We start from the raw sequence: 26,353 nt of genomic DNA, 5'->3' as shown, positions 1-26,353 counted from the left end.
CCAGCTAGCCAGCCCTGTGGGCCTTGCTGCTGCTGCAGCCAAAAAACAAAAGGTGGTGCTGCTGCTGCTTCTTCTGCTGCTTCTGCTTCTGCTTGTGTCTGGCCCCTGTTGGAGCGTCCAGGCACAGGACTTCTGCTGCTGCTGACTAAATGGCCTCCTTAATTGGATCATTTGAGTAGCCAGCACACCTGTGCAGGTAGGGCATGACATGATAGGCAGCTGCCTTGATAGCGGGTGGGTGCTGAATGTTCCTAATTGACAAAATAAGATTAATGCTTATGAAGAAATATAAAATCTCATCCCTTCCCCAATATCGCGCCACACCCCTACCCCTTAATTCCCTGGTTGAACGTGATGGACATATGTCTTTTTTCGACCGTACTAACTATGTAACTATGTAACATAACATGGGGGGGGGGTCTCCTGGCTGTTCACACAGGTGTGTCATTGCTGTACATTGACCATGCATTGCTTCTGTGGTATTGCAAAGGCAAAGACAAATGCTTCCAGCCATCCATTGCACTAATGGATTGGTCATCAGCTGGCTGTCTATGTCCCGCATCAATATAGACCAAAGTACAGAGGGTTAGGCTATGCTATTGTGCACCTACCTGATGCATCAGAAGGTGCGAGGCCCTTGCTAAATTCTGTGCACAGACTTTGAGATCTATGCTTTAGACTGTATCTAAACCTGCTCCAACATGGACTGACATTCTGGCCTACTTTCAGCCGATGCGACTTGTCTGTCGCTGAACAGTCGCTTTTTATGTATTCAGCACCTATGTATAATGTTGTAAAAATGCTCTAGAAGCTAAAGTCGCAGAAATGTCACACATATTTGGCCTGCAACTTTCTGTGCGACAAATTCAGACAGGAAAAATCAGTATAAATCCTTAGAAAATTATCCCCCAGTGTCTCCATCTGCTGGCGGTATTGAATAAGCATTGCTGCACTGATGGGGTATGCATTAGACGAAAAAAAAGAAGAAAAAGAAGAATAATACGCCCAGAAAAGAGGCGAAAAGGAGAAAAACGTAAAAAAACGTGAAAAAAAAGTAAGAGGAAGAGAAGGGAAAAAAAGGTGGAAATGGGTTTAAAAGTGATTTCGGCGGAGAAATATATATATATATATATATATATATATATATATATATATATATATATGCGCACACACACACATAGATATAAACGTATTCTCCGTTGAGATATTGCAGCCGCTGCTGTGTCCAGGCCCAGGAGCCTTAGCACTGTGCTGTGATGTCACTCAATACCACTGACATCACTAGGTGTAAACAACATCTCTCCTTTGCTGTGTATGTGACTATGGAGCTGTTTGGTGATGTCGTCTATTACGGCCTTCATAGAAGCAACAGGAGATTGTTGCATCCATCTTGAACCCTCAGAACTACAGTGCTATGATGTCACTCACTTCCACAGGCCTTGCAGAGTGTAAACAACAACAACCCAGCTTTGTTGTGTATGTAACCAAAGGGATTTGTGATGTCACCTAGAACCTTCACAGCAGCGACAGCTTTATGAGGAGCATCAGCACTGCTCTGCCTGAGCAGAACCATCACCGCCATAGGTTGTCAAATAACCCGGATTTAACCCACACAGGTAAGTCCAATGGGGTGCAGGCATGTCCTCTATGCTTACAGCTTCCCGTGGGTGTTGGTTTGATACCGTTTGGGGACAGCCAAGGAGGCATCTGCAGGCAACAAAGGTAGGTGTGTGCTTGTGAGTGTGTTTCCTATGCAGATCCTAAGCCCAGTGTCACATGCAAGTAGGAGGAGTAAGAAGGGTTCCTGGCAAATCCGGGTTATGGATTGCATTTAAAAAGGCCCCGTGGGAGTGCAATGGGCCCCTGTCTTGCTGCTTAGCAATAATGGTATGGGTTTAGGTTCTGCTGTGTGTACTGGTGGTTGACTGCCCCCCAGCCCAGAGTGTGCATGGAAAATTGTCTGGCAGCCTCCCTGACAGCAAGCAGTGATAGTGCCCATGAAGGGGACCTTGTTGGGCCCGCCCCTTTCACGGTTATCGCTTCTCGGCCTTTTGGCTAAGATCAAGTGTAGTATCTGTTCTTATCAGTTTAATATCTGATACGTCCCCTATCTGGGGACCATATATTAAATGGATTTTTGAGAACGGGGGCCGATTTCGAAGCTTGCTTCCGTCGCCCTATGCATTGACCCGATATGGCAGTATCTTCGGGTACAGTGCACCACCCCCCTTACAGGGTTAAAAAGAAAGATTCCTACTTTCATTGCTACCTGCTTGCTGGCTAGCCAGCTAGCCAGCCCTGTGGGCCTTGCTGCTGCTGCAGCCAAAAAACAAAAGGTGGTGCTGCTGCTGCTTCTTCTGCTGCTTCTGCTTCTGCTTGTGTCTGGCCCCTGTTGGAGCGTCCAGGCACAGGACTTCTGCTGCTGCTGACTAAATGGCCTCCTTAATTGGATCATTTGAGTAGCCAGCACACCTGTGCAGGTAGGGCATGACATGATAGGCAGCTGCCTTGATAGCGGGTGGGTGCTGAATGTTCCTAATTGACAAAATAAGATTAATGCTTATGAAGAAATATAAAATCTCATCCCTTCCCCAATATCGCGCCACACCCCTACCCCTTAATTCCCTGGTTGAACGTGATGGACATATGTCTTTTTTCGACCGTACTAACTATGTAACTATGTAACATAACATGGGGGGGGGGTCTCCTGGCTGTTCACACAGGTGTGTCATTGCTGTACATTGACCATGCATTGCTTCTGTGGTATTGCAAAGGCAAAGACAAATGCTTCCAGCCATCCATTGCACTAATGGATTGGTCATCAGCTGGCTGTCTATGTCCCGCATCAATATAGACCAAAGTACAGAGGGTTAGGCTATGCTATTGTGCACCTACCTGATGCATCAGAAGGTGCGAGGCCCTTGCTAAATTCTGTGCACAGACTTTGAGATCTATGCTTTAGACTGTATCTAAACCTGCTCCAACATGGACTGACATTCTGGCCTACTTTCAGCCGATGCGACTTGTCTGTCGCTGAACAGTCGCTTTTTATGTATTCAGCACCTATGTATAATGTTGTAAAAATGCTCTAGAAGCTAAAGTCGCAGAAATGTCACACATATTTGGCCTGCAACTTTCTGTGCGACAAATTCAGACAGGAAAAATCAGTATAAATCCTTAGAAAATTATCCCCCAGTGTCTCCATCTGCTGGCGGTATTGAATAAGCATTGCTGCACTGATGGGGTATGCATTAGACGAAAAAAAAGAAGAAAAAGAAGAATAATACGCCCAGAAAAGAGGCGAAAAGGAGAAAAACGTAAAAAAACGTGAAAAAAAAGTAAGAGGAAGAGAAGGGAAAAAAAGGTGGAAATGGGTTTAAAAGTGATTTCGGCGGAGAAATATATATATATATATATATATATATATATATATATATATATATATGCGCACACACACACATAGATATAAACGTATTCTCCGTTGAGATATTGCAGCCGCTGCTGTGTCCAGGCCCAGGAGCCTTAGCACTGTGCTGTGATGTCACTCAATACCACTGACATCACTAGGTGTAAACAACATCTCTCCTTTGCTGTGTATGTGACTATGGAGCTGTTTGGTGATGTCGTCTATTACGGCCTTCATAGAAGCAACAGGAGATTGTTGCATCCATCTTGAACCCTCAGAACTACAGTGCTATGATGTCACTCACTTCCACAGGCCTTGCAGAGTGTAAACAACAACAACCCAGCTTTGTTGTGTATGTAACCAAAGGGATTTGTGATGTCACCTAGAACCTTCACAGCAGCGACAGCTTTATGAGGAGCATCAGCACTGCTCTGCCTGAGCAGAACCATCACCGCCATAGGTTGTCAAATAACCCGGATTTAACCCACACAGGTAAGTCCAATGGGGTGCAGGCATGTCCTCTATGCTTACAGCTTCCCGTGGGTGTTGGTTTGATACCGTTTGGGGACAGCCAAGGAGGCATCTGCAGGCAACAAAGGTAGGTGTGTGCTTGTGAGTGTGTTTCCTATGCAGATCCTAAGCCCAGTGTCACATGCAAGTAGGAGGAGTAAGAAGGGTTCCTGGCAAATCCGGGTTATGGATTGCATTTAAAAAGGCCCCGTGGGAGTGCAATGGGCCCCTGTCTTGCTGCTTAGCAATAATGGTATGGGTTTAGGTTCTGCTGTGTGTACTGGTGGTTGACTGCCCCCCAGCCCAGAGTGTGCATGGAAAATTGTCTGGCAGCCTCCCTGACAGCAAGCAGTGATAGTGCCCATGAAGGGGACCTTGTTGGGCCCGCCCCTTTCACGGTTATCGCTTCTCGGCCTTTTGGCTAAGATCAAGTGTAGTATCTGTTCTTATCAGTTTAATATCTGATACGTCCCCTATCTGGGGACCATATATTAAATGGATTTTTGAGAACGGGGGCCGATTTCGAAGCTTGCTTCCGTCGCCCTATGCATTGACCCGATATGGCAGTATCTTCGGGTACAGTGCACCACCCCCTTACAGGGTTAAAAAGAAAGATTCCTACTTTCATTGCTACCTGCTTGCTGGCTAGCCAGCTAGCCAGCCCTGTGGGCCTTGCTGCTGCTGCAGCCAAAAAACAAAAGGTGGTGCTGCTGCTGCTTCTTCTGCTGCTTCTGCTTCTGCTTGTGTCTGGCCCCTGTTGGAGCGTCCAGGCACAGGACTTCTGCTGCTGCTGACTAAATGGCCTCCTTAATTGGATCATTTGAGTAGCCAGCACACCTGTGCAGGTAGGGCATGACATGATAGGCAGCTGCCTTGATAGCGGGTGGGTGCTGAATGTTCCTAATTGACAAAATAAGATTAATGCTTATGAAGAAATATAAAATCTCATCCCTTCCCCAATATCGCGCCACACCCCTACCCCTTAATTCCCTGGTTGAACGTGATGGACATATGTCTTTTTTCGACCGTACTAACTATGTAACTATGTAACATAACATGGGGGGGGGGTCTCCTGGCTGTTCACACAGGTGTGTCATTGCTGTACATTGACCATGCATTGCTTCTGTGGTATTGCAAAGGCAAAGACAAATGCTTCCAGCCATCCATTGCACTAATGGATTGGTCATCAGCTGGCTGTCTATGTCCCGCATCAATATAGACCAAAGTACAGAGGGTTAGGCTATGCTATTGTGCACCTACCTGATGCATCAGAAGGTGCGAGGCCCTTGCTAAATTCTGTGCACAGACTTTGAGATCTATGCTTTAGACTGTATCTAAACCTGCTCCAACATGGACTGACATTCTGGCCTACTTTCAGCCGATGCGACTTGTCTGTCGCTGAACAGTCGCTTTTTATGTATTCAGCACCTATGTATAATGTTGTAAAAATGCTCTAGAAGCTAAAGTCGCAGAAATGTCACACATATTTGGCCTGCAACTTTCTGTGCGACAAATTCAGACAGGAAAAATCAGTATAAATCCTTAGAAAATTATCCCCCAGTGTCTCCATCTGCTGGCGGTATTGAATAAGCATTGCTGCACTGATGGGGTATGCATTAGACGAAAAAAAAGAAGAAAAAGAAGAATAATACGCCCAGAAAAGAGGCGAAAAGGAGAAAAACGTAAAAAAACGTGAAAAAAAAGTAAGAGGAAGAGAAGGGAAAAAAAGGTGGAAATGGGTTTAAAAGTGATTTCGGCGGAGAAATATATATATATATATATATATATATATATATATATATATATATATATATGCGCACACACACACATAGATATAAACGTATTCTCCGTTGAGATATTGCAGCCGCTGCTGTGTCCAGGCCCAGGAGCCTTAGCACTGTGCTGTGATGTCACTCAATACCACTGACATCACTAGGTGTAAACAACATCTCTCCTTTGCTGTGTATGTGACTATGGAGCTGTTTGGTGATGTCGTCTATTACGGCCTTCATAGAAGCAACAGGAGATTGTTGCATCCATCTTGAACCCTCAGAACTACAGTGCTATGATGTCACTCACTTCCACAGGCCTTGCAGAGTGTAAACAACAACAACCCAGCTTTGTTGTGTATGTAACCAAAGGGATTTGTGATGTCACCTAGAACCTTCACAGCAGCGACAGCTTTATGAGGAGCATCAGCACTGCTCTGCCTGAGCAGAACCATCACCGCCATAGGTTGTCAAATAACCCGGATTTAACCCACACAGGTAAGTCCAATGGGGTGCAGGCATGTCCTCTATGCTTACAGCTTCCCGTGGGTGTTGGTTTGATACCGTTTGGGGACAGCCAAGGAGGCATCTGCAGGCAACAAAGGTAGGTGTGTGCTTGTGAGTGTGTTTCCTATGCAGATCCTAAGCCCAGTGTCACATGCAAGTAGGAGGAGTAAGAAGGGTTCCTGGCAAATCCGGGTTATGGATTGCATTTAAAAAGGCCCCGTGGGAGTGCAATGGGCCCCTGTCTTGCTGCTTAGCAATAATGGTATGGGTTTAGGTTCTGCTGTGTGTACTGGTGGTTGACTGCCCCCCAGCCCAGAGTGTGCATGGAAAATTGTCTGGCAGCCTCCCTGACAGCAAGCAGTGATAGTGCCCATGAAGGGGACCTTGTTGGGCCCGCCCCTTTCACGGTTATCGCTTCTCGGCCTTTTGGCTAAGATCAAGTGTAGTATCTGTTCTTATCAGTTTAATATCTGATACGTCCCCTATCTGGGGACCATATATTAAATGGATTTTTGAGAACGGGGGCCGATTTCGAAGCTTGCTTCCGTCGCCCTATGCATTGACCCGATATGGCAGTATCTTCGGGTACAGTGCACCACCCCCTTACAGGGTTAAAAAGAAAGATTCCTACTTTCATTGCTACCTGCTTGCTGGCTAGCCAGCTAGCCAGCCCTGTGGGCCTTGCTGCTGCTGCAGCCAAAAAACAAAAGGTGGTGCTGCTGCTGCTTCTTCTGCTGCTTCTGCTTCTGCTTGTGTCTGGCCCCTGTTGGAGCGTCCAGGCACAGGACTTCTGCTGCTGCTGACTAAATGGCCTCCTTAATTGGATCATTTGAGTAGCCAGCACACCTGTGCAGGTAGGGCATGACATGATAGGCAGCTGCCTTGATAGCGGGTGGGTGCTGAATGTTCCTAATTGACAAAATAAGATTAATGCTTATGAAGAAATATAAAATCTCATCCCTTCCCCAATATCGCGCCACACCCCTACCCCTTAATTCCCTGGTTGAACGTGATGGACATATGTCTTTTTTCGACCGTACTAACTATGTAACTATGTAACATAACATGGGGGGGGGGGTCTCCTGGCTGTTCACACAGGTGTGTCATTGCTGTACATTGACCATGCATTGCTTCTGTGGTATTGCAAAGGCAAAGACAAATGCTTCCAGCCATCCATTGCACTAATGGATTGGTCATCAGCTGGCTGTCTATGTCCCGCATCAATATAGACCAAAGTACAGAGGGTTAGGCTATGCTATTGTGCACCTACCTGATGCATCAGAAGGTGCGAGGCCCTTGCTAAATTCTGTGCACAGACTTTGAGATCTATGCTTTAGACTGTATCTAAACCTGCTCCAACATGGACTGACATTCTGGCCTACTTTCAGCCGATGCGACTTGTCTGTCGCTGAACAGTCGCTTTTTATGTATTCAGCACCTATGTATAATGTTGTAAAAATGCTCTAGAAGCTAAAGTCGCAGAAATGTCACACATATTTGGCCTGCAACTTTCTGTGCGACAAATTCAGACAGGAAAAATCAGTATAAATCCTTAGAAAATTATCCCCCAGTGTCTCCATCTGCTGGCGGTATTGAATAAGCATTGCTGCACTGATGGGGTATGCATTAGACGAAAAAAAAGAAGAAAAAGAAGAATAATACGCCCAGAAAAGAGGCGAAAAGGAGAAAAACGTAAAAAAACGTGAAAAAAAAGTAAGAGGAAGAGAAGGGAAAAAAAGGTGGAAATGGGTTTAAAAGTGATTTCGGCGGAGAAATATATATATATATATATATATATATATATATATATATATATATATGCGCACACACACACATAGATATAAACGTATTCTCCGTTGAGATATTGCAGCCGCTGCTGTGTCCAGGCCCAGGAGCCTTAGCACTGTGCTGTGATGTCACTCAATACCACTGACATCACTAGGTGTAAACAACATCTCTCCTTTGCTGTGTATGTGACTATGGAGCTGTTTGGTGATGTCGTCTATTACGGCCTTCATAGAAGCAACAGGAGATTGTTGCATCCATCTTGAACCCTCAGAACTACAGTGCTATGATGTCACTCACTTCCACAGGCCTTGCAGAGTGTAAACAACAACAACCCAGCTTTGTTGTGTATGTAACCAAAGGGATTTGTGATGTCACCTAGAACCTTCACAGCAGCGACAGCTTTATGAGGAGCATCAGCACTGCTCTGCCTGAGCAGAACCATCACCGCCATAGGTTGTCAAATAACCCGGATTTAACCCACACAGGTAAGTCCAATGGGGTGCAGGCATGTCCTCTATGCTTACAGCTTCCCGTGGGTGTTGGTTTGATACCGTTTGGGGACAGCCAAGGAGGCATCTGCAGGCAACAAAGGTAGGTGTGTGCTTGTGAGTGTGTTTCCTATGCAGATCCTAAGCCCAGTGTCACATGCAAGTAGGAGGAGTAAGAAGGGTTCCTGGCAAATCCGGGTTATGGATTGCATTTAAAAAGGCCCCGTGGGAGTGCAATGGGCCCCTGTCTTGCTGCTTAGCAATAATGGTATGGGTTTAGGTTCTGCTGTGTGTACTGGTGGTTGACTGCCCCCCAGCCCAGAGTGTGCATGGAAAATTGTCTGGCAGCCTCCCTGACAGCAAGCAGTGATAGTGCCCATGAAGGGGACCTTGTTGGGCCCGCCCCTTTCACGGTTATCGCTTCTCGGCCTTTTGGCTAAGATCAAGTGTAGTATCTGTTCTTATCAGTTTAATATCTGATACGTCCCCTATCTGGGGACCATATATTAAATGGATTTTTGAGAACGGGGGCCGATTTCGAAGCTTGCTTCCGTCGCCCTATGCATTGACCCGATATGGCAGTATCTTCGGGTACAGTGCACCACCCCCTTACAGGGTTAAAAAGAAAGATTCCTACTTTCATTGCTACCTGCTTGCTGGCTAGCCAGCTAGCCAGCCCTGTGGGCCTTGCTGCTGCTGCAGCCAAAAAACAAAAGGTGGTGCTGCTGCTGCTTCTTCTGCTGCTTCTGCTTCTGCTTGTGTCTGGCCCCTGTTGGAGCGTCCAGGCACAGGACTTCTGCTGCTGCTGACTAAATGGCCTCCTTAATTGGATCATTTGAGTAGCCAGCACACCTGTGCAGGTAGGGCATGACATGATAGGCAGCTGCCTTGATAGCGGGTGGGTGCTGAATGTTCCTAATTGACAAAATAAGATTAATGCTTATGAAGAAATATAAAATCTCATCCCTTCCCCAATATCGCGCCACACCCCTACCCCTTAATTCCCTGGTTGAACGTGATGGACATATGTCTTTTTTCGACCGTACTAACTATGTAACTATGTAACATAACATGGGGGGGGGGTCTCCTGGCTGTTCACACAGGTGTGTCATTGCTGTACATTGACCATGCATTGCTTCTGTGGTATTGCAAAGGCAAAGACAAATGCTTCCAGCCATCCATTGCACTAATGGATTGGTCATCAGCTGGCTGTCTATGTCCCGCATCAATATAGACCAAAGTACAGAGGGTTAGGCTATGCTATTGTGCACCTACCTGATGCATCAGAAGGTGCGAGGCCCTTGCTAAATTCTGTGCACAGACTTTGAGATCTATGCTTTAGACTGTATCTAAACCTGCTCCAACATGGACTGACATTCTGGCCTACTTTCAGCCGATGCGACTTGTCTGTCGCTGAACAGTCGCTTTTTATGTATTCAGCACCTATGTATAATGTTGTAAAAATGCTCTAGAAGCTAAAGTCGCAGAAATGTCACACATATTTGGCCTGCAACTTTCTGTGCGACAAATTCAGACAGGAAAAATCAGTATAAATCCTTAGAAAATTATCCCCCAGTGTCTCCATCTGCTGGCGGTATTGAATAAGCATTGCTGCACTGATGGGGTATGCATTAGACGAAAAAAAAGAAGAAAAAGAAGAATAATACGCCCAGAAAAGAGGCGAAAAGGGGAAAAACGTAAAAAAACGTGAAAAAAAAGTAAGAGGAAGAGAAGGGAAAAAAAGGTGGAAATGGGTTTAAAAGTGATTTCGGCGGAGAAATATATATATATATATATATATATATATATATATATATATATATATGCGCACACACACACATAGATATAAACGTATTCTCCGTTGAGATATTGCAGCCGCTGCTGTGTCCAGGCCCAGGAGCCTTAGCACTGTGCTGTGATGTCACTCAATACCACTGACATCACTAGGTGTAAACAACATCTCTCCTTTGCTGTGTATGTGACTATGGAGCTGTTTGGTGATGTCGTCTATTACGGCCTTCATAGAAGCAACAGGAGATTGTTGCATCCATCTTGAACCCTCAGAACTACAGTGCTATGATGTCACTCACTTCCACAGGCCTTGCAGAGTGTAAACAACAACAACCCAGCTTTGTTGTGTATGTAACCAAAGGGATTTGTGATGTCACCTAGAACCTTCACAGCAGCGACAGCTTTATGAGGAGCATCAGCACTGCTCTGCCTGAGCAGAACCATCACCGCCATAGGTTGTCAAATAACCCGGATTTAACCCACACAGGTAAGTCCAATGGGGTGCAGGCATGTCCTCTATGCTTACAGCTTCCCGTGGGTGTTGGTTTGATACCGTTTGGGGACAGCCAAGGAGGCATCTGCAGGCAACAAAGGTAGGTGTGTGCTTGTGAGTGTGTTTCCTATGCAGATCCTAAGCCCAGTGTCACATGCAAGTAGGAGGAGTAAGAAGGGTTCCTGGCAAATCCGGGTTATGGATTGCATTTAAAAAGGCCCCGTGGGAGTGCAATGGGCCCCTGTCTTGCTGCTTAGCAATAATGGTATGGGTTTAGGTTCTGCTGTGTGTACTGGTGGTTGACTGCCCCCCAGCCCAGAGTGTGCATGGAAAATTGTCTGGCAGCCTCCCTGACAGCAAGCAGTGATAGTGCCCATGAAGGGGACCTTGTTGGGCCCGCCCCTTTCACGGTTATCGCTTCTCGGCCTTTTGGCTAAGATCAAGTGTAGTATCTGTTCTTATCAGTTTAATATCTGATACGTCCCCTATCTGGGGACCATATATTAAATGGATTTTTGAGAACGGGGGCCGATTTCGAAGCTTGCTTCCGTCGCCCTATGCATTGACCCGATATGGCAGTATCTTCGGGTACAGTGCACCACCCCCTTACAGGGTTAAAAAGAAAGATTCCTACTTTCATTGCTACCTGCTTGCTGGCTAGCCAGCTAGCCAGCCCTGTGGGCCTTGCTGCTGCTGCAGCCAAAAAACAAAAGGTGGTGCTGCTGCTGCTTCTTCTGCTGCTTCTGCTTCTGCTTGTGTCTGGCCCCTGTTGGAGCGTCCAGGCACAGGACTTCTGCTGCTGCTGACTAAATGGCCTCCTTAATTGGATCATTTGAGTAGCCAGCACACCTGTGCAGGTAGGGCATGACATGATAGGCAGCTGCCTTGATAGCGGGTGGGTGCTGAATGTTCCTAATTGACAAAATAAGATTAATGCTTATGAAGAAATATAAAATCTCATCCCTTCCCCAATATCGCGCCACACCCCTACCCCTTAATTCCCTGGTTGAACGTGATGGACATATGTCTTTTTTCGACCGTACTAACTATGTAACTATGTAACATAACATGGGGGGGGGGTCTCCTGGCTGTTCACACAGGTGTGTCATTGCTGTACATTGACCATGCATTGCTTCTGTGGTATTGCAAAGGCAAAGACAAATGCTTCCAGCCATCCATTGCACTAATGGATTGGTCATCAGCTGGCTGTCTATGTCCCGCATCAATATAGACCAAAGTACAGAGGGTTAGGCTATGCTATTGTGCACCTACCTGATGCATCAGAAGGTGCGAGGCCCTTGCTAAATTCTGTGCACAGACTTTGAGATCTATGCTTTAGACTGTATCTAAACCTGCTCCAACATGGACTGACATTCTGGCCTACTTTCAGCCGATGCGACTTGTCTGTCGCTGAACAGTCGCTTTTTATGTATTCAGCACCTATGTATAATGTTGTAAAAATGCTCTAGAAGCTAAAGTCGCAGAAATGTCACACATATTTGGCCTGCAACTTTCTGTGCGACAAATTCAGACAGGAAAAATCAGTATAAATCCTTAGAAAATTATCCCCCAGTGTCTCCATCTGCTGGCGGTATTGAATAAGCATTGCTGCACTGATGGGGTATGCATTAGACGAAAAAAAAGAAGAAAAAGAAGAATAATACGCCCAGAAAAGAGGCGAAAAGGAGAAAAACGTAAAAAAACGTGAAAAAAAAGTAAGAGGAAGAGAAGGGAAAAAAAGGTGGAAATGGGTTTAAAAGTGATTTCGGCGGAGAAATATATATATATATATATATATATATATATATATATATATATATATATGCGCACACACACACATAGATATAAACGTATTCTCCGTTGAGATATTGCAGCCGCTGCTGTGTCCAGGCCCAGGAGCCTTAGCACTGTGCTGTGATGTCACTCAATACCACTGACATCACTAGGTGTAAACAACATCTCTCCTTTGCTGTGTATGTGACTATGGAGCTGTTTGGTGATGTCGTCTATTACGGCCTTCATAGAAGCAACAGGAGATTGTTGCATCCATCTTGAACCCTCAGAACTACAGTGCTATGATGTCACTCACTTCCACAGGCCTTGCAGAGTGTAAACAACAACAACCCAGCTTTGTTGTGTATGTAACCAAAGGGATTTGTGATGTCACCTAGAACCTTCACAGCAGCGACAGCTTTATGAGGAGCATCAGCACTGCTCTGCCTGAGCAGAACCATCACCGCCATAGGTTGTCAAATAACCCGGATTTAACCCACACAGGTAAGTCCAATGGGGTGCAGGCATGTCCTCTATGCTTACAGCTTCCCGTGGGTGTTGGTTTGATACCGTTTGGGGACAGCCAAGGAGGCATCTGCAGGCAACAAAGGTAGGTGTGTGCTTGTGAGTGTGTTTCCTATGCAGATCCTAAGCCCAGTGTCACATGCAAGTAGGAGGAGTAAGAAGGGTTCCTGGCAAATCCGGGTTATGGATTGCATTTAAAAAGGCCCCGTGGGAGTGCAATGGGCCCCTGTCTTGCTGCTTAGCAATAATGGTATGGGTTTAGGTTCTGCTGTGTGTACTGGTGGTTGACTGCCCCCCAGCCCAGAGTGTGCATGGAAAATTGTCTGGCAGCCTCCCTGACAGCAAGCAGTGATAGTGCCCATGAAGGGGACCTTGTTGGGCCCGCCCCTTTCACGGTTATCGCTTCTCGGCCTTTTGGCTAAGATCAAGTGTAGTATCTGTTCTTATCAGTTTAATATCTGATACGTCCCCTATCTGGGGACCATATATTAAATGGATTTTTGAGAACGGGGGCCGATTTCGAAGCTTGCTTCCGTCGCCCTATGCATTGACCCGATATGGCAGTATCTTCGGGTACAGTGCACCACCCCCTTACAGGGTTAAAAAGAAAGATTCCTACTTTCATTGCTACCTGCTTGCTGGCTAGCCAGCTAGCCAGCCCTGTGGGCCTTGCTGCTGCTGCAGCCAAAAAACAAAAGGTGGTGCTGCTGCTGCTTCTTCTGCTGCTTCTGCTTCTGCTTGTGTCTGGCCCCTGTTGGAGCGTCCAGGCACAGGACTTCTGCTGCTGCTGACTAAATGGCCTCCTTAATTGGATCATTTGAGTAGCCAGCACACCTGTGCAGGTAGGGCATGACATGATAGGCAGCTGCCTTGATAGCGGGTGGGTGCTGAATGTTCCTAATTGACAAAATAAGATTAATGCTTATGAAGAAATATAAAATCTCATCCCTTCCCCAATATCGCGCCACACCCCTACCCCTTAATTCCCTGGTTGAACGTGATGGACATATGTCTTTTTTCGACCGTACTAACTATGTAACTATGTAACATAACATGGGGGGGGGGTCTCCTGGCTGTTCACACAGGTGTGTCATTGCTGTACATTGACCATGCATTGCTTCTGTGGTATTGCAAAGGCAAAGACAAATGCTTCCAGCCATCCATTGCACTAATGGATTGGTCATCAGCTGGCTGTCTATGTCCCGCATCAATATAGACCAAAGTACAGAGGGTTAGGCTATGCTATTGTGCACCTACCTGATGCATCAGAAGGTGCGAGGCCCTTGCTAAATTCTGTGCACAGACTTTGAGATCTATGCTTTAGACTGTATCTAAACCTGCTCCAACATGGACTGACATTCTGGCCTACTTTCAGCCGATGCGACTTGTCTGTCGCTGAACAGTCGCTTTTTATGTATTCAGCACCTATGTATAATGTTGTAAAAATGCTCTAGAAGCTAAAGTCGCAGAAATGTCACACATATTTGGCCTGCAACTTTCTGTGCGACAAATTCAGACAGGAAAAATCAGTATAAATCCTTAGAAAATTATCCCCCAGTGTCTCCATCTGCTGGCGGTATTGAATAAGCATTGCTGCACTGATGGGGTATGCATTAGACGAAAAAAAAGAAGAAAAAGAAGAATAATACGCCCAGAAAAGAGGCGAAAAGGAGAAAAACGTAAAAAAACGTGAAAAAAAAGTAAGAGGAAGAGAAGGGAAAAAAAGGTGGAAATGGGTTTAAAAGTGATTTCGGCGGAGAAATATATATATATATATATATATATATATATATATATATATATATATATATGCGCACACACACACATAGATATAAACGTATTCTCCGTTGAGATATTGCAGCCGCTGCTGTGTCCAGGCCCAGGAGCCTTAGCACTGTGCTGTGATGTCACTCAATACCACTGACATCACTAGGTGTAAACAACATCTCTCCTTTGCTGTGTATGTGACTATGGAGCTGTTTGGTGATGTCGTCTATTACGGCCTTCATAGAAGCAACAGGAGATTGTTGCATCCATCTTGAACCCTCAGAACTACAGTGCTATGATGTCACTCACTTCCACAGGCCTTGCAGAGTGTAAACAACAACAACCCAGCTTTGTTGTGTATGTAACCAAAGGGATTTGTGATGTCACCTAGAACCTTCACAGCAGCGACAGCTTTATGAGGAGCATCAGCACTGCTCTGCCTGAGCAGAACCATCACCGCCATAGGTTGTCAAATAACCCGGATTTAACCCACACAGGTAAGTCCAATGGGGTGCAGGCATGTCCTCTATGCTTACAGCTTCCCGTGGGTGTTGGTTTGATACCGTTTGGGGACAGCCAAGGAGGCATCTGCAGGCAACAAAGGTAGGTGTGTGCTTGTGAGTGTGTTTCCTATGCAGATCCTAAGCCCAGTGTCACATGCAAGTAGGAGGAGTAAGAAGGGTTCCTGGCAAATCCGGGTTATGGATTGCATTTAAAAAGGCCCCGTGGGAGTGCAATGGGCCCCTGTCTTGCTGCTTAGCAATAATGGTATGGGTTTAGGTTCTGCTGTGTGTACTGGTGGTTGACTGCCCCCCAGCCCAGAGTGTGCATGGAAAATTGTCTGGCAGCCTCCCTGACAGCAAGCAGTGATAGTGCCCATGAAGGGGACCTTGTTGGGCCCGCCCCTTTCACGGTTATCGCTTCTCGGCCTTTTGGCTAAGATCAAGTGTAGTATCTGTTCTTATCAGTTTAATATCTGATACGTCCCCTATCTGGGGACCATATATTAAATGGATTTTTGAGAACGGGGGCCGATTTCGAAGCTTGCTTCCGTCGCCCTATGCATTGACCCGATATGGCAGTATCTTCGGGTACAGTGCACCACCCCCTTACAGGGTTAAAAAGAAAGATTCCTACTTTCATTGCTACCTGCTTGCTGGCTAGCCAGCTAGCCAGCCCTGTGGGCCTTGCTGCTGCTGCAGCCAAAAAACAAAAGGTGGTGCTGCTGCTGCTTCTTCTGCTGCTTCTGCTTCTGCTTGTGTCTGGCCCCTGTTGGAGCGTCCAGGCACAGGACTTCTGCTGCTGCTGACTAAATGGCCTCCTTAATTGGATCATTTGAGTAGCCAGCACACCTGTGCAGGTAGGGCATGACATGATAGGCAGCTGCCTTGATAGCGGGTGGGTGCTGAATGTTCCTAATTGACAAAATAAGATTAATGCTTATGAAGAAATATAAAATCTCATCCCTTCCCCAATATCGCGCCACACCCCTACCCCTTAATTCCCTGGTTGAACGTGATGGACATATGTCTTTTTTCGACCGTACTAACTATGTAACTATGTAACATAACATGGGGGGGGGGTCTCCTGGCTGTTCACACAGGTGTGTCATTGCTGTACATTGACCATGCATTGCTTCTGTGGTATTGCAAAGGCAAAGACAAATGCTTCCAGCCATCCATTGCACTAATGGATTGGTCATCAGCTGGCTGTCTATGTCCCGCATCAATATAGACCAAAGTACAGAGGGTTAGGCTATGCTATTGTGCACCTACCTGATGCATCAGAAGGTGCGAGGCCCTTGCTAAATTCTGTGCACAGACTTTGAGATCTATGCTTTAGACTGTATCTAAACCTGCTCCAACATGGACTGACATTCTGGCCTACTTTCAGCCGATGCGACTTGTCTGTCGCTGAACAGTCGCTTTTTATGTATTCAGCACCTATGTATAATGTTGTAAAAATGCTCTAGAAGCTAAAGTCGCAGAAATGTCACACATATTTGGCCTGCAACTTTCTGTGCGACAAATTCAGACAGGAAAAATCAGTATAAATCCTTAGAAAATTATCCCCCAGTGTCTCCATCTGCTGGCGGTATTGAATAAGCATTGCTGCACTGATGGGGTATGCATTAGACGAAAAAAAAGAAGAAAAAGAAGAATAATACGCCCAGAAAAGAGGCGAAAAGGAGAAAAACGTAAAAAAACGTGAAAAAAAAGTAAGAGGAAGAGAAGGGAAAAAAAGGTGGAAATGGGTTTAAAAGTGATTTCGGCGGAGAAATATATATATATATATATATATATATATATATATATATATATATATATATATATGCGCACACACACACATAGATATAAACGTATTCTCCGTTGAGATATTGCAGCCGCTGCTGTGTCCAGGCCCAGGAGCCTTAGCACTGTGCTGTGATGTCACTCAATACCACTGACATCACTAGGTGTAAACAACATCTCTCCTTTGCTGTGTATGTGACTATGGAGCTGTTTGGTGATGTCGTCTATTACGGCCTTCATAGAAGCAACAGGAGATTGTTGCATCCATCTTGAACCCTCAGAACTACAGTGCTATGATGTCACTCACTTCCACAGGCCTTGCAGAGTGTAAACAACAACAACCCAGCTTTGTTGTGTATGTAACCAAAGGGATTTGTGATGTCACCTAGAACCTTCACAGCAGCGACAGCTTTATGAGGAGCATCAGCACTGCTCTGCCTGAGCAGAACCATCACCGCCATAGGTTGTCAAATAACCCGGATTTAACCCACACAGGTAAGTCCAATGGGGTGCAGGCATGTCCTCTATGCTTACAGCTTCCCGTGGGTGTTGGTTTGATACCGTTTGGGGACAGCCAAGGAGGCATCTGCAGGCAACAAAGGTAGGTGTGTGCTTGTGAGTGTGTTTCCTATGCAGATCCTAAGCCCAGTGTCACATGCAAGTAGGAGGAGTAAGAAGGGTTCCTGGCAAATCCGGGTTATGGATTGCATTTAAAAAGGCCCCGTGGGAGTGCAATGGGCCCCTGTCTTGCTGCTTAGCAATAATGGTATGGGTTTAGGTTCTGCTGTGTGTACTGGTGGTTGACTGCCCCCCAGCCCAGAGTGTGCATGGAAAATTGTCTGGCAGCCTCCCTGACAGCAAGCAGTGATAGTGCCCATGAAGGGGACCTTGTTGGGCCCGCCCCTTTCACGGTTATCGCTTCTCGGCCTTTTGGCTAAGATCAAGTGTAGTATCTGTTCTTATCAGTTTAATATCTGATACGTCCCCTATCTGGGGACCATATATTAAATGGATTTTTGAGAACGGGGGCCGATTTCGAAGCTTGCTTCCGTCGCCCTATGCATTGACCCGATATGGCAGTATCTTCGGGTACAGTGCACCACCCCCTTACAGGGTTAAAAAGAAAGATTCCTACTTTCATTGCTACCTGCTTGCTGGCTAGCCAGCTAGCCAGCCCTGTGGGCCTTGCTGCTGCTGCAGCCAAAAAACAAAAGGTGGTGCTGCTGCTGCTTCTTCTGCTGCTTCTGCTTCTGCTTGTGTCTGGCCCCTGTTGGAGCGTCCAGGCACAGGACTTCTGCTGCTGCTGACTAAATGGCCTCCTTAATTGGATCATTTGAGTAGCCAGCACACCTGTGCAGGTAGGGCATGACATGATAGGCAGCTGCCTTGATAGCGGGTGGGTGCTGAATGTTCCTAATTGACAAAATAAGATTAATGCTTATGAAGAAATATAAAATCTCATCCCTTCCCCAATATCGCGCCACACCCCTACCCCTTAATTCCCTGGTTGAACGTGATGGACATATGTCTTTTTTCGACCGTACTAACTATGTAACTATGTAACATAACATGGGGGGGGGGTCTCCTGGCTGTTCACACAGGTGTGTCATTGCTGTACATTGACCATGCATTGCTTCTGTGGTATTGCAAAGGCAAAGACAAATGCTTCCAGCCATCCATTGCACTAATGGATTGGTCATCAGCTGGCTGTCTATGTCCCGCATCAATATAGACCAAAGTACAGAGGGTTAGGCTATGCTATTGTGCACCTACCTGATGCATCAGAAGGTGCGAGGCCCTTGCTAAATTCTGTGCACAGACTTTGAGATCTATGCTTTAGACTGTATCTAAACCTGCTCCAACATGGACTGACATTCTGGCCTACTTTCAGCCGATGCGACTTGTCTGTCGCTGAACAGTCGCTTTTTATGTATTCAGCACCTATGTATAATGTTGTAAAAATGCTCTAGAAGCTAAAGTCGCAGAAATGTCACACATATTTGGCCTGCAACTTTCTGTGCGACAAATTCAGACAGGAAAAATCAGTATAAATCCTTAGAAAATTATCCCCCAGTGTCTCCATCTGCTGGCGGTATTGAATAAGCATTGCTGCACTGATGGGGTATGCATTAGACGAAAAAAAAGAAGAAAAAGAAGAATAATACGCCCAGAAAAGAGGCGAAAAGGAGAAAAACGTAAAAAAACGTGAAAAAAAAGTAAGAGGAAGAGAAGGGAAAAAAAGGTGGAAATGGGTTTAAAAGTGATTTCGGCGGAGAAATATATATATATATATATATATATATATATATATATATATATATATATATATATATATGCGCACACACACACATAGATATAAACGTATTCTCCGTTGAGATATTGCAGCCGCTGCTGTGTCCAGGCCCAGGAGCCTTAGCACTGTGCTGTGATGTCACTCAATACCACTGACATCACTAGGTGTAAACAACATCTCTCCTTTGCTGTGTATGTGACTATGGAGCTGTTTGGTGATGTCGTCTATTACGGCCTTCATAGAAGCAACAGGAGATTGTTGCATCCATCTTGAACCCTCAGAACTACAGTGCTATGATGTCACTCACTTCCACAGGCCTTGCAGAGTGTAAACAACAACAACCCAGCTTTGTTGTGTATGTAACCAAAGGGATTTGTGATGTCACCTAGAACCTTCACAGCAGCGACAGCTTTATGAGGAGCATCAGCACTGCTCTGCCTGAGCAGAACCATCACCGCCATAGGTTGTCAAATAACCCGGATTTAACCCACACAGGTAAGTCCAATGGGGTGCAGGCATGTCCTCTATGCTTACAGCTTCCCGTGGGTGTTGGTTTGATACCGTTTGGGGACAGCCAAGGAGGCATCTGCAGGCAACAAAGGTAGGTGTGTGCTTGTGAGTGTGTTTCCTATGCAGATCCTAAGCCCAGTGTCACATGCAAGTAGGAGGAGTAAGAAGGGTTCCTGGCAAATCCGGGTTATGGATTGCATTTAAAAAGGCCCCGTGGGAGTGCAATGGGCCCCTGTCTTGCTGCTTAGCAATAATGGTATGGGTTTAGGTTCTGCTGTGTGTACTGGTGGTTGACTGCCCCCCAGCCCAGAGTGTGCATGGAAAATTGTCTGGCAGCCTCCCTGACAGCAAGCAGTGATAGTGCCCATGAAGGGGACCTTGTTGGGCCCGCCCCTTTCACGGTTATCGCTTCTCGGCCTTTTGGCTAAGATCAAGTGTAGTATCTGTTCTTATCAGTTTAATATCTGATACGTCCCCTATCTGGGGACCATATATTAAATGGATTTTTGAGAACGGGGGCCGATTTCGAAGCTTGCTTCCGTCGCCCTATGCATTGACCCGATATGGCAGTATCTTCGGGTACAGTGCACCACCCCCTTACAGGGTTAAAAAGAAAGATTCCTACTTTCATTGCTACCTGCTTGCTGGCTAGCCAGCTAGCCAGCCCTGTGGGCCTTGCTGCTGCTGCAGCCAAAAAACAAAAGGTGGTGCTGCTGCTGCTTCTTCTGCTGCTTCTGCTTCTGCTTGTGTCTGGCCCCTGTTGGAGCGTCCAGGCACAGGACTTCTGCTGCTGCTGACTAAATGGCCTCCTTAATTGGATCATTTGAGTAGCCAGCACACCTGTGCAGGTAGGGCATGACATGATAGGCAGCTGCCTTGATAGCGGGTGGGTGCTGAATGTTCCTAATTGACAAAATAAGATTAATGCTTATGAAGAAATATAAAATCTCATCCCTTCCCCAATATCGCGCCACACCCCTACCCCTTAATTCCCTGGTTGAACGTGATGGACATATGTCTTTTTTCGACCGTACTAACTATGTAACTATGTAACATAACATGGGGGGGGGGTCTCCTGGCTGTTCACACAGGTGTGTCATTGCTGTACATTGACCATGCATTGCTTCTGTGGTATTGCAAAGGCAAAGACAAATGCTTCCAGCCATCCATTGCACTAATGGATTGGTCATCAGCTGGCTGTCTATGTCCCGCATCAATATAGACCAAAGTACAGAGGGTTAGGCTATGCTATTGTGCACCTACCTGATGCATCAGAAGGTGCGAGGCCCTTGCTAAATTCTGTGCACAGACTTTGAGATCTATGCTTTAGACTGTATCTAAACCTGCTCCAACATGGACTGACATTCTGGCCTACTTTCAGCCGATGCGACTTGTCTGTCGCTGAACAGTCGCTTTTTATGTATTCAGCACCTATGTATAATGTTGTAAAAATGCTCTAGAAGCTAAAGTCGCAGAAATGTCACACATATTTGGCCTGCAACTTTCTGTGCGACAAATTCAGACAGGAAAAATCAGTATAAATCCTTAGAAAATTATCCCCCAGTGTCTCCATCTGCTGGCGGTATTGAATAAGCATTGCTGCACTGATGGGGTATGCATTAGACGAAAAAAAAGAAGAAAAAGAAGAATAATACGCCCAGAAAAGAGGCGAAAAGGAGAAAAACGTAAAAAAACGTGAAAAAAAAGTAAGAGGAAGAGAAGGGAAAAAAAGGTGGAAATGGGTTTAAAAGTGATTTCGGCGGAGAAATATATATATATATATATATATATATATATATATATATATATATATATATATATATGCGCACACACACACATAGATATAAACGTATTCTCCGTTGAGATATTGCAGCCGCTGCTGTGTCCAGGCCCAGGAGCCTTAGCACTGTGCTGTGATGTCACTCAATACCACTGACATCACTAGGTGTAAACAACATCTCTCCTTTGCTGTGTATGTGACTATGGAGCTGTTTGGTGATGTCGTCTATTACGGCCTTCATAGAAGCAACAGGAGATTGTTGCATCCATCTTGAACCCTCAGAACTACAGTGCTATGATGTCACTCACTTCCACAGGCCTTGCAGAGTGTAAACAACAACAACCCAGCTTTGTTGTGTATGTAACCAAAGGGATTTGTGATGTCACCTAGAACCTTCACAGCAGCGACAGCTTTATGAGGAGCATCAGCACTGCTCTGCCTGAGCAGAACCATCACCGCCATAGGTTGTCAAATAACCCGGATTTAACCCACACAGGTAAGTCCAATGGGGTGCAGGCATGTCCTCTATGCTTACAGCTTCCCGTGGGTGTTGGTTTGATACCGTTTGGGGACAGCCAAGGAGGCATCTGCAGGCAACAAAGGTAGGTGTGTGCTTGTGAGTGTGTTTCCTATGCAGATCCTAAGCCCAGTGTCACATGCAAGTAGGAGGAGTAAGAAGGGTTCCTGGCAAATCCGGGTTATGGATTGCATTTAAAAAGGCCCCGTGGGAGTGCAATGGGCCCCTGTCTTGCTGCTTAGCAATAATGGTATGGGTTTAGGTTCTGCTGTGTGTACTGGTGGTTGACTGCCCCCCAGCCCAGAGTGTGCATGGAAAATTGTCTGGCAGCCTCCCTGACAGCAAGCAGTGATAGTGCCCATGAAGGGGACCTTGTTGGGCCCGCCCCTTTCACGGTTATCGCTTCTCGGCCTTTTGGCTAAGATCAAGTGTAGTATCTGTTCTTATCAGTTTAATATCTGATACGTCCCCTATCTGGGGACCATATATTAAATGGATTTTTGAGAACGGGGGCCGATTTCGAAGCTTGCTTCCGTCGCCCTATGCATTGACCCGATATGGCAGTATCTTCGGGTACAGTGCACCACCCCCCTTACAGGGTTAAAAAGAAAGATTCCTACTTTCATTGCTACCTGCTTGCTGGCTAGCCAGCTAGCCAGCCCTGTGGGCCTTGCTGCTGCTGCAGCCAAAAAACAAAAGGTGGTGCTGCTGCTGCTTCTTCTGCTGCTTCTGCTTCTGCTTGTGTCTGGCCCCTGTTGGAGCGTCCAGGCACAGGACTTCTGCTGCTGCTGACTAAATGGCCTCCTTAATTGGATCATTTGAGTAGCCAGCACACCTGTGCAGGTAGGGCATGACATGATAGGCAGCTGCCTTGATAGCGGGTGGGTGCTGAATGTTCCTAATTGACAAAATAAGATTAATGCTTATGAAGAAATATAAAATCTCATCCCTTCCCCAATATCGCGCCACACCCCTACCCCTTAATTCCCTGGTTGAACGTGATGGACATATGTCTTTTTTCGACCGTACTAACTATGTAACTATGTAACATAACATGGGGGGGGGGTCTCCTGGCTGTTCACACAGGTGTGTCATTGCTGTACATTGACCATGCATTGCTTCTGTGGTATTGCAAAGGCAAAGACAAATGCTTCCAGCCATCCATTGCACTAATGGATTGGTCATCAGCTGGCTGTCTATGTCCCGCATCAATATAGACCAAAGTACAGAGGGTTAGGCTATGCTATTGTGCACCTACCTGATGCATCAGAAGGTGCGAGGCCCTTGCTAAATTCTGTGCACAGACTTTGAGATCTATGCTTTAGACTGTATCTAAACCTGCTCCAACATGGACTGACATTCTGGCCTACTTTCAGCCGATGCGACTTGTCCTGTCGCTGAACAGTCGCTTTTTATGTATTCAGCACCTATGTATAATGTTGTAAAAATGCTCTAGAAGCTAAAGTCGCAGAAATGTCACACATATTTGGCCTGCAACTTTCTGTGCGACAAATTCAGACAGGAAAAATCAGTATAAATCCTTAGAAAATTATCCCCCAGTGTCTCCATCTGCTGGCGGTATTGAATAAGCATTGCTGCACTGATGGGGTATGCATTAGACGAAAAAAAAGAAGAAAAAGAAGAATAATACGCCCAGAAAAGAGGCGAAAAGGAGAAAAACGTAAAAAAACGTGAAAAAAAAGTAAGAGGAAGAGAAGGGAAAAAAAGGTGGAAATGGGTTTAAAAGTGATTTCGGCGGAGAAATATATATATATATATATATATATATATATATATATATATATATATATATATATATGCGCACACACACACATAGATATAAACGTATTCTCCGTTGAGATATTGCAGCGCTGCTGTGTCCAGGCCCAGGAGCCTTAGCACTGTGCTGTGATGTCACTCAATACCACTGACATCACTAGGTGTAAACAACATCTCTCCTTTGCTGTGTATGTGACTATGGAGCTGTTTGGTGATGTCGTCTATTACGGCCTTCATAGAAGCAACAGGAGATTGTTGCATCCATCTTGAACCCTCAGAACTACAGTGCTATGATGTCACTCACTTCCACAGCCTTGCAGAGTGTAAACAACAACAACCCAGCTTTGTTGTGTATGTAACCAAAGGGATTTGTGATGTCACCTAGAACCTTCACAGCAGCGACAGCTTTATGAGGAGCATCAGCACTGCTCTGCCTGAGCAGAACCATCACCGCCATAGGTTGTCAAATAACCCGGATTTAACCCACACAGGTAAGTCCAATGGGGTGCAGGCATGTCCTCTATGCTTACAGCTTCCCGTGGGTGTTGGTTTGATACCGTTTGGGGACAGCCAAGGAGGCATCTGCAGGCAACAAAGGTAGGTGTGTGCTTGTGAGTGTGTTTCCTATGCAGATCCTAAGCCCAGTGTCACATGCAAGTAGGAGGAGTAAGAAGGGTTCCTGGCAAATCCGGGTTATGGATTGCATTTAAAAAGGCCCCGTGGGAGTGCAATGGGCCCCTGTCTTGCTGCTTAGCAATAATGGTATGGGTTTAGGTTCTGCTGTGTGTACTGGTGGTTGACTGCCCCCCAGCCCAGAGTGTGCATGGAAAATTGTCTGGCAGCCTCCCTGACAGCAAGCAGTGATAGTGCCCATGAAGGGGACCTTGTTGGGCCCGCCCCTTTCACGGTTATCGCTTCTTCGGCCTTTTGGCTAAGATCAAGTGTAGTATCTGTTCTTATCAGTTTAATATCTGATACGTCCCCTATCTGGGGACCATATATTAAATGGATTTTTGAGAACGGGGGCCGATTTCGAAGCTTGCTTCCGTCGCCCTATGCATTGACCCGATATGGCAGTATCTTCGGGTACAGTGCACCACCCCCTTACAGGGTTAAAAAGAAAGATTCCTACTTTCATTGCTACCTGCTTGCTGGCTAGCCAGCTAGCCAGCCCTGTGGGCCTTGCTGCTGCTGCAGCCAAAAAACAAAAGGTGGTGCTGCTGCTGCTTCTTCTGCTGCTTCTGCTTCTGCTTGTGTCTGGCCCCTGTTGGAGCGTCCAGGCACAGGACTTCTGCTGCTGCTGACTAAATGGCCTCCTTAATTGGATCATTTGAGTAGCCAGCACACCTGTGCAGGTAGGGCATGACATGATAGGCAGCTGCCTTGATAGCGGGTGGGTGCTGAATGTTCCTAATTGACAAAATAAGATTAATGCTTATGAAGAAATATAAAATCTCATCCTTCCCCAATATCGCGCCACACCCCTACCCCTTAATTCCCTGGTTGAACGTGATGGACATATGTCTTTTTTCGACCGTACTAACTATGTAACTATGTAACATAACATGGGGGGGGGGTCTCCTGGCTGTTCACACAGGTGTGTCATTGCTGTACATTGACCATGCATTGCTTCTGTGGTATTGCAAAGGCAAAGACAAATGCTTCCAGCCATCCATTGCACTAATGGATTGGTCATCAGCTGGCTGTCTATGTCCCGCATCAATATAGACCAAAGTACAGAGGGTTAGGCTATGCTATTGTGCACCTACCTGATGCATCAGAAGGTGCGAGGCCCTTGCTAAATTCTGTGCACAGACTTTGAGATCTATGCTTTAGACTGTATCTAAACCTGCTCCAACATGGACTGACATTCTGGCCTACTTTCAGCCGATGCGACTTGTCTGTCGCTGAACAGTCGCTTTTTATGTATTCAGCACCTATGTATAATGTTGTAAAAATGCTCTAGAAGCTAAAGTCGCAGAAATGTCACACATATTTGGCCTGCAACTTTCTGTGCGACAAATTCAGACAGGAAAAATCAGTATAAATCCTTAGAAAATTATCCCCCAGTGTCTCCATCTGCTGGCGGTATTGAATAAGCATTGCTGCACTGATGGGGTATGCATTAGACGAAAAAAAAAGAAGAAAAAGAAGAATAATACGCCCAGAAAAGAGGCGAAAAGGAGAAAAACGTAAAAAAACGTGAAAAAAAAGTAAGAGGAAGAGAAGGGAAAAAAAAGGTGGAAATGGGTTTAAAAGTGATTTCGGCGGAGAAATATATATATATATATATATATATATATATATATATATATATATATATATATATATATATGCGCACACACACACATAGATATAAACGTATT

The 26,353-nt window shown here is 45.8% G+C and overlaps 11 non-coding genes across 11 annotated transcripts; all 11 read left to right on the top strand.

The window, feature by feature from the left end:
- The first annotated feature begins 2,035 nt into the window (after positions 1-2,035).
- Positions 2,036-2,226, top strand: LOC130327341 (U2 spliceosomal RNA). Its single transcript, XR_008871749.1, has one exon. It is a non-coding gene; the product is annotated as a U2 spliceosomal RNA (small nuclear RNA).
- Positions 2,227-4,317: 2,091 nt separating this feature from the next.
- On the top strand, positions 4,318-4,508 carry LOC130327340 (U2 spliceosomal RNA). Its single transcript, XR_008871748.1, has one exon. It is a non-coding gene; the product is annotated as a U2 spliceosomal RNA (small nuclear RNA).
- A 2,094-nt stretch (positions 4,509-6,602) lies between these two features.
- On the top strand, positions 6,603-6,793 carry LOC130327338 (U2 spliceosomal RNA). Its single transcript, XR_008871747.1, has one exon. It is a non-coding gene; the product is annotated as a U2 spliceosomal RNA (small nuclear RNA).
- A 2,091-nt stretch (positions 6,794-8,884) lies between these two features.
- Positions 8,885-9,075, top strand: LOC130327337 (U2 spliceosomal RNA). Its single transcript, XR_008871746.1, has one exon. It is a non-coding gene; the product is annotated as a U2 spliceosomal RNA (small nuclear RNA).
- Positions 9,076-11,165: 2,090 nt separating this feature from the next.
- On the top strand, positions 11,166-11,356 carry LOC130327336 (U2 spliceosomal RNA). The gene has a single exon (XR_008871745.1). It is a non-coding gene; the product is annotated as a U2 spliceosomal RNA (small nuclear RNA).
- Positions 11,357-13,448: 2,092 nt separating this feature from the next.
- LOC130327346 (U2 spliceosomal RNA) lies at positions 13,449-13,639 on the top strand. The gene has a single exon (XR_008871754.1). It is a non-coding gene; the product is annotated as a U2 spliceosomal RNA (small nuclear RNA).
- A 2,094-nt stretch (positions 13,640-15,733) lies between these two features.
- On the top strand, positions 15,734-15,924 carry LOC130327345 (U2 spliceosomal RNA). The gene has a single exon (XR_008871753.1). It is a non-coding gene; the product is annotated as a U2 spliceosomal RNA (small nuclear RNA).
- A 2,098-nt stretch (positions 15,925-18,022) lies between these two features.
- Positions 18,023-18,213, top strand: LOC130327344 (U2 spliceosomal RNA). Its single transcript, XR_008871752.1, has one exon. It is a non-coding gene; the product is annotated as a U2 spliceosomal RNA (small nuclear RNA).
- A 2,102-nt stretch (positions 18,214-20,315) lies between these two features.
- LOC130327343 (U2 spliceosomal RNA) lies at positions 20,316-20,506 on the top strand. Its single transcript, XR_008871751.1, has one exon. It is a non-coding gene; the product is annotated as a U2 spliceosomal RNA (small nuclear RNA).
- Positions 20,507-22,606: 2,100 nt separating this feature from the next.
- LOC130327335 (U2 spliceosomal RNA) lies at positions 22,607-22,797 on the top strand. Its single transcript, XR_008871744.1, has one exon. It is a non-coding gene; the product is annotated as a U2 spliceosomal RNA (small nuclear RNA).
- Positions 22,798-24,897: 2,100 nt separating this feature from the next.
- On the top strand, positions 24,898-25,089 carry LOC130327342 (U2 spliceosomal RNA). The gene has a single exon (XR_008871750.1). It is a non-coding gene; the product is annotated as a U2 spliceosomal RNA (small nuclear RNA).
- The last annotated feature ends 1,264 nt before the right edge of the window (positions 25,090-26,353 follow it).

Source organism: Hyla sarda, unplaced genomic scaffold (genome assembly GCF_029499605.1).
Source record: "Hyla sarda isolate aHylSar1 unplaced genomic scaffold, aHylSar1.hap1 scaffold_2976, whole genome shotgun sequence".
Lineage (NCBI taxonomy): Eukaryota > Metazoa > Chordata > Amphibia > Anura > Hylidae > Hyla > Hyla sarda.
Note: the sequence above shows the minus strand (reverse complement) of the source record. Positions and strands in the feature narration are given on the sequence as shown.